This window comes from Otolemur garnettii, unplaced genomic scaffold (genome assembly GCF_000181295.1).
Source record: "Otolemur garnettii isolate 467f Iridium unplaced genomic scaffold, OtoGar3 scaffold00050, whole genome shotgun sequence".
Taxonomy (NCBI): Eukaryota; Metazoa; Chordata; class Mammalia; order Primates; family Galagidae; genus Otolemur; species Otolemur garnettii.
The window spans coordinates 8,499,000-8,506,798 of NW_003852445.1; the positions used below are offsets into that span (position 1 = coordinate 8,499,000).

At 46.3% G+C, this 7,799-nt stretch overlaps 1 protein-coding gene across 11 annotated transcripts in view; it reads left to right on the forward strand.

Moving 5' to 3' along the window:
* Positions 1-7,799, forward strand: part of MGA (MGA, MAX dimerization protein) — a 144,238-nt gene that overhangs the window by 28,734 nt on the left and 107,705 nt on the right. For 5 of the 11 annotated variants that reach the window (XM_023514264.1, XM_023514270.1, XM_023514271.1 and 2 more), the window contains exon 1: positions 2,916-3,056. The exons of 3 other annotated variants lie outside the window; for them this stretch is intronic. The gene's annotated coding sequence lies outside the window, so the exon portion shown is untranslated. 3 more of the 11 variants (XM_023514268.1, XM_023514265.1, XM_023514269.1) reach the window with 3 other exon arrangements.

The following is a 7,799-nucleotide window of genomic DNA, read 5'->3' on the forward strand; positions in this document are numbered from 1 at the left end:
AAAAAAAAAAAAAAGTGACATTTAAACATAAGCAGGAAGGATGAATAGGAGTTGGGCTTGATGTATCTTTGTAGGTAAAGGGAAACATGGTTGTGTGGCCTAGACGTACCAGGCAATAAGAGGAATGTTTTTTTTTTTCTTTCTTCTTTTTTGAGACAGAATCTCTTTTATCCTGGAAGCAGTGTGCCATGTTATAGCTCACAACAACCTCCAACTTAGGATCAAGTGATCCTCTTGCCTCAGTTTTTCTATTTTTAGTAGAGACAGGGTCTCACTTTTAGCTCAGGCTTGGTCTCGAACTTGAGCTCAAGCAATCCACCACCACCACCCTACCACCCCCCATTGGCCTCCCAGAGCGCTAGGATTACAGGTGTGAGCCATCCCACCGGCCCTGGGAGTGTTACTTTAACAGCTTGCTGTTTTGTGTTTTAAAGGAGGAAATTCTTTTTTTGGTGAGGCAGAGTCTCACTGTTGCCCTGGATAGAGTGCTATGGTATTATCATATCTCACAGCAACCTCAAACACATGGGTTCTAGCAATTCTCATGCCTCAGCCTCCTGAGCAGCTGAGACTACAGGTGCCCACCACCACGCCCAGCTAGTTTTTCTTTTAGTAGAGACAAGGTCTTGCTCTTACTCATGGTGGTCTTGAACTCCTGAGCTCAGATGATCCACTCTCACCTGGGCCTCCCAAAGTGCTAGGATTATAGGCATGAGCCACCATGCCTGGCCTAAAAGAGGAAATTTCTTATCTATCCAAAGAAGGTAACCAAGAACTTCAGTTTGAGAAACATGGCATTATATTAACTTTAATTATCACATAGAAACATATTTACAAGTTATCATAGTATCCTTAGATTCTTGGTATCTGCTGATCTTTGTAGGTTTAGGCAGACTCCATTTTGACAAACTATGGGTATTCTTTTCCCACCAGGAGATCTAATGGTGAATCCTGAAAGTTCAGCATTGTTTTTTAATTAGTATTTCATAATATGTTTGCCTGGAGTAGGGAATGAGTACCAAAACGGAATCTCCACTACCCTTTTCCCCTACAAATTCCTCAGTTAGAGATGCCATTTGAGTTAATTGGTCTCTTTTGGGATGAATGGTTCTTAACCAGTCTTTCACACCTTAGGATCAGATGTTTTCATGTTAAGTCAATATAAATTTTATATTGAAATATAATAGATAATAGAAATTTTTTATGAGGAAACCTTAGAGGGACCTTAGACACGATGGCATTCTTTAATGAGGTGGGAGATTCTGAAGAGGCAGCTCGTAGGAAAGAGGTTCTTGGGTTGGAGAAGAGAGGAGGAAGATGATGAACTGTTAACGTTTCAGTTTTGCCTAGGATCTTGAATGCTCGGGCTGACACTGCCTGAATTTGGGGGTTCGGAAAGAATTCAGAGGCCTTTTAATTTTTAGTCTACACATTTTCCAGTCTCGACTATTCAAGTACAATTTCTGCTCATGTTGTCACATACCTCTGGAAGAGCATAACGAAGAGAAGGATGATCCTTCCTAAGTGAAAAGTAGGTCAGATCAGAACTGTGGGATAAGTCTCTCCCTGTTGGCTCTTTCCTTTCAATCTCCTTATTCTGCTTCATAACGTTTTTTGTATTAAATCACCTAGCACATAGGTTCTTTTTTTGGGGGGGGGGGAAAACAGGGCTTCAAGCTATAGCCCTGGGTAGAGTGCTGTAGCATCACAGCTCACACCAACCTCCAACTCCTGGGCTTAAGCGATTCTCTTGCCTCAGCCTCCCAAGTAGCTGGGACTACAGGCGCCCGCCACAACGCCCGGCCATTTTTTGGTTGCAGTTGTCGTTGTTTGGCGGTTGGGGCTGGATCCGAACCCGCCATCTCAGGTGTATGTGGCTGGCGCCTTAGCCGCTTGAGCCGCAGGCGCCCAGCCGAGCACATAGGTTCTTAAAACTCGCTAATTCTTATGAGAATGAAAGAAAGCAGTTATCCAAAACTTTGATCACTATTTCTGCCCTTCTCATATTTTTTGCCTCTTTTCTCTCTTTAAACAACTCTTCCTTTTTTAACTAGCATGCTAGTAGAAGAAAGAACAGCTGGTGAGGGGTAGCGGAGGAGAAAGATAACTTATTTTTAATGTTTGAGAGAAATATTTTCCATTGATTTAGTTCAGCAACTGCCTGACACGTATATTCGGTAATATTTTCTTTGCACTTCATAGCTTAAATATCTTGGAGAAACAAAAATTGAATGCATAGGATCAAAACACTAAAACTCAGTAGTGTTGTGCAAATTTCTCGTTTCTCTGTTTTATCAAGACATCGTTCATCTTTTTATTGGGCAATTTAGCGGCAACTCCTCTCGTCTTCCCAACTCCGCAGTTAGTCTTTCCATCTCATTTTCCTAGTGTTCTTCGGTCGTGGATATTGTAAACTCGACTGCCTGTCTCTCACGGTCTTTGCTTCAAGGTTTCCCGACGCTCTGCGCCATCCAAGCCCACAGCATTTAGGGGAGAAAGACCTCGGATTGGTTTGAGGGGCCTGTGAATCCTGGGGGTCTGCGGAACCTCGTGTGGGTGGGGCTGGGTGCGGCAGGGGCGGGGCCGGCGAGAAGCCCCAGGGAGAAGGTGGAAGGCACAGCTGAGAAAGGCCCGGCAGACAGTGGTTTCATAGTTTTCACGAAGGCTTCGTGTGCAGGCCTGAAAAAATTAGGTGCCTCCCTCCTGTCTCGCCTTTCTTCATTCTAGAACCTTCAGTAGGCTTTTCTGGGTTGCTGGGACCCGGAAAGGCGCGGCTTCAGCTCCGGGGATGGCTCCCAAGGGTCTTGTCGCTGCTCCAGGGCCGGTTGGACTCCTGTTGTTGGGGGAGGGGCGGGGGAGGTGCTACTTGTGCCTCCTTTTGCGCCTGCGCGGCGGGCTCCGAGTGGGTAGGAGCGCGTGCGCGGTGACGTGGACGTCCAGTGCGCGCGCAGGCTCTTCAGCTGGAGCGGACACACGGTGTGCGAACCGAACAGAATAACCCGCCCCCCCCGGCGGGATGTGAAGGACTCCGGGTGAGGCCGGCCACGCCCCGCACGGTAACTCTCTGGCCTGGGTGGAGAGCGTTGCTTAGTACTGGCCGGATCGGAGTTTTACGAGAGTTTGAAGCTCTTGTGTGTTTGAACGGCGTGAAAAGCGTTCCGCTGAGAGATCTTCGCACGCCTTGGCCAGGCCTGGCCTAGCATGGAGACGCCTTTGGCGCGCGCCTATGGTCTCCTGAGCTAGGCTGCGCATGTCACTTCGCGCGGGTCCCCAGCCTTAACTTCCGCGTTGCGCAGCTAACTGGGAACATCGACGCCAGAGAGCGGACACGAGGCGGGCGGGGTGAGAAGTGCCCATGGTGCAAGCCTGCCTTCGCGTGCGTGGGGTGCCGATCCGCATGGTACGATCCGCGTGACGGCTTTCAGCCCGGCGCCGGGCTCTAGGTCAAAATCCAGGCTTAATCGCTTTGCATTTTAGAGCTCAGGTTTTGGGGTTCCAAAACTCCGAGGGAAACGGCGCCGGCGTCGCTTTTCTAAGAAGCTGGGTGCATCGTTTTGACACCTGTGCAAATGTCGCTAGCATGTAATTGCCGGTCAAATTTTTTGAGGCAGGACTGCGAGTTGAATACATGAGTGAGGAAGTGAGCTGTGTAGGAATAGGAACTTAGTAAACAAAGGGCCAGTGGTTTGTTAGTGCAGAAATGAGGGCAGGGAAAACAGGTGGGAAGACCAGGTGCTATTTTCTTTCTCATTTTGTGGGGCAATCTTTGGCTAGATCTGGTTATAGGATTTCCCTTTTCTGTTTAACACTGAGATGTGTCTTTATCCTCAGCATTAATTGACCTCTCTGCGTTCTCTGAGTCCCAGTAACTAAAGTTGAGAAATCTATGTGTGCGTAGAGTGGAGAAGTTAGGGATCATTTCAAACGGAGTCGAGATTGGAAAGCGGTAGTGTCTTGCTGTGATGATTTTTGCCTTGATTTTCGAACCCTGGGAATGTCTCCTCTCCAGGGTGGAAGCAGGGAGGGGTGAGGGAGATCTTAAAGGAAGGATTACCAATGTGAGAAACCAAAGTAAAATCTTTTGAAGAAAGACCACTTTCCCAGGGCTCGCGTCGCCAGAACAGACACGTGGATCATGAGAAGTCTCGAGCCCACCCGCGCTGTGCCGGTGCGTGTTGTAGAAGAGCTTGCTAGGCTTATGCGGCTAAGTCCCTGGTAGACTCCGCCTGCTTTGCTCCATTGGGCTCGACGCCGCGGCTAGGCTGCAGGGACTGTGCTTGGGGGCGGCGTGACGGCTGCTGGGAAAGGGACTGGCGGGGCGGGGGAGGGCCAAGTAGCTGGTTCCTGTAGTCTCCAGGGTAACAGAATGCGGCTAAGTCCCGCCGAGCTATTGCTGCGTTCCGGCCGGCGGCACGTGATCAGTCCGGTTTCCTCTTCCCCGGAAGAGCTTTCCTTGCGGTATTTTTTCACATGGTTGTTGGCCAGCTGACCTCTGCAGTTAAAAAGTGGCGATCGTGAGCCTTTCCTAGTCGACGCCGACTGCTCCTTTCGGGGAAAGCAGGGAGGCTCTACTATTTCAAGGATACTGGATTAGCGCTAGTGCTTCTAGCTTCCTAGTGTTGTTTTCGGTGTTTGTGTAGAAACAAACGGTGGAAACAACTCCTGGAGGCAAGAAAGTTCACTTAACAAAATACACAGCAAGGGAGATTTGAAGAAATTAAGTGCCCCGGGTATTTTTACTTAACTCTATTTGACTTTTGTCCGTTCCTCTATAAAAGTTTTTGAAATTCTGATTATGCAACTGGTGAGCCCTGAGTTGTGTTAAGTGCCCATACCTGGAAAATGCTCCCGAAGTCAGCAATAACAAATGGTATTGGGAGAGAGAAAAAAGTTGTACTTTTTTCACAGGAGCACTTCTGTGTCTTAAAACCTATTGTTTCAGGTAATACTTTGAAATTTATCCTGTGCGTTGGGATAAATAAAACGCCTGAGATATTGTCTGTCACGAAGTAAGTGCTTATTGGTCAATACCCAGTACCATTTTACTAGTAAAGTCAAGAGTGATTAAGAACATAGTTGGCGGCTCAGCGCCTGTGGCTCAAGCGGCTAAGGCACCAGCCACATACACCTGAGATGGCGGGTTCAAATCCAGCCCAGGCCCCCCAAACAACAATAATGGCTGCAACCAAAAAATAGCCAGGCTTTGTGGTGCCCTCCTGTAGTCCCAGCTACCTGGCAGGCGGAGGCAGGGAACTGGCTTGAGCCCAGGAGTTGGAGGTTGCTGTGAGCTGTGATGCCACAGCACTCTACCCAGGGCTACAGCTTGGGGCTCTGTCTCAAGAACAAAAAAACAAATTTTTTTTGATTACCCTTATGTTATTTCAAAATGACAATAAATGCTGTGAGATTGTTTTTATTAAAAACAAAAAGAGAAAGAAAAGAGGCCAGACCTGGTGGCCAATACCTATAATCCTACACTTTGGAAGGTTGAGGCAGGTAGATTGTGTGACTTCAGAGTTGTAAACCAGCCTGAGTAATATTGAGACCCTGTCTCTACTAAAAATCGAAAAATTAGCCTGGCGCTGTGGCATGTGCCCTGTAGTCTCAGCTACTCAGAGAGGCTGAGGCAAGAGAACCACTTGAACCCAAAAGTTTGAGGTTGCTATGAGCTATGATACCACAGCACTCTACCGAGGGCGACAGGATGAGACACTGTTTCAAAATAAATAAATAAAATAAAATCAAGACTTAGAACGGGGGGCAGCCCCCATATACTGAGGGTGATGGGTTCAAACCCGGCCCAGGCCCTGGCCCAAATACAACAAAAAAATAGTCGGGCGTTGTGGTGGGTGCCTGTAGTCCCAGTTATTTGGGAGGCTGAGGCAAGAGAATCGAATCGCGTAAGCCCAGGAGTTGAAGGTTGCTGTGAGCTGTGTGACACCACAGCATTCTACCGAAGGTGATAAAGTGAGATTCTTGTCTCTACGAAAAAAAAAAAAAAAGACTTAGAACAGGTTGGCTATTGTTTCCTATTATGACTAGAGGTAAAAATAGAAACCCACTTTCTAACACTAAAGCACAAATATCCAAGAAAGGCTGAAGAAGGGGATTTGTCCTCTGACGTAGAGTTGATTTTTAAAGACAGATAAAATTTAGGGTAATTCTTTTCAAAGCTGAATGGGAGAAGAGGCCACAGGTTGGAAACAGAAAAGCTACAGCAGAAATTCAAATGAGAAATGAATCCTAAACAACAACGAAAGACTATAGTGCTCAAAAGAAAAATATTATTTATTATTGACAAAAACTGCTAGAAACAGCTGGGTGTCATGGCTCATGCTTATCATCGAAACACTCTGAGAGGTGTGTCAAAGTGCAATGTCAGCGGTATCAACTATCAAACTTAGTACTTTAGGAAACGGGACATTTCATACTTAAGAACCTAATGCAATCAGTTTAACCACCAGACATATCCCATCTGAGGGACATTTACAAAAATACTTGACTAATACACTCCAAAATTGTCATTAAAAATAAAATCCAAGGCCAGTGCAGTGGTGCATGCCTATAATCCTAGCACTCTGAGAGGCTGAGGTAGGTGGATTGTTTGCGCTAGCTCACTTGTTCAAGACCAGCCTAAGGAAAAGCAAAACTCCACTTTTGCTGAGGCAAGAGGATTGCTTGAGCCTGAGTTGGAGGTTGCTGTGAGCTATGACACCACTGCACTCTACCCAGGGCGACAGCTTGAGACTCTGTCTCAAAAAAAAAAAAAAAGAACATAGTTGACTATTTTACTGTCTTTGTCACTTTGGGGGCCATTTTCTGATTGATTATATTTATATCCCTGTTATATTTTTAACAAATTTAAAATTTCTGGGCCCAATGTATATCGGTAAATACTGAAATTTGAGCAAACCCATTCTAAACTTTGAGTTTCAGAAATGTGATTTAACTTAACTGTTGTTAATGAAGGATTACATTAAGGAGCAAACTAACATTTTGGCCTGCCCTACAGTAATGTATTTATTTTATGAAAGGTTTTGGTTGTGGCCAGGTGTGATGACTCATGCCTGTAATTCTTGCACTCTGGGAGGCCCAGGTTGGTGGATTGCTTGAGTTCAGTCAGGAGTTTGAGACCAGTCTAAGCAAGAACCATATCTGTCGCTACTAAAAATAGAAAAACTAGACAGGCATTGTGGTAGGCACCTGTAATCCCAGCTAGGAGGCTCTGAGCTCTGATGTTACCACCACTTTCTTTAGCCTGGGGCAATAGTGAGAATCTCTCCAAAATAAATAAATGGTTAGGGTGCAGGTCACGTGCACCAGGGCTAGTGGGTTCAAACCCAGCCCAGGCCTGCCAAACAAACAAACAACAGCAACAAAAAAAGTAGCTGGGCATTGTGGCGGGTCCCCATAGTCCCAGCTACTTGGAAGGCTGAGATAAGAGAGTCACTTGAGCCCAAGAGTTGGAGGTTGCTGTGAACTAGGACATAATGGCACTCTACAGAAGGCTACAAACTGAGAGTCTGTCTCAATTAAAAGTAAATAAATAAAAGGTTTTGGTTGTTTTAGCAACTTGGGAAACAGTCAGAATGTGTTGACCAGCATTTGAATGTGTGTGTTTATATATATTTTTGGGGGGCTGGGGGAACAGAGTCTCAAGCTGTTGCCCCTGGGTAGTGTCTGTGGCGTCATAGCTTGCAGTTACCTCCAACACTCGGACTCAAGTGATCCTCTTTTTTTTTTTCTTTTTGAGACAGAGCCTCAAGCTGTCCCCCTGGGTAGAGTACCGTGGCATCACA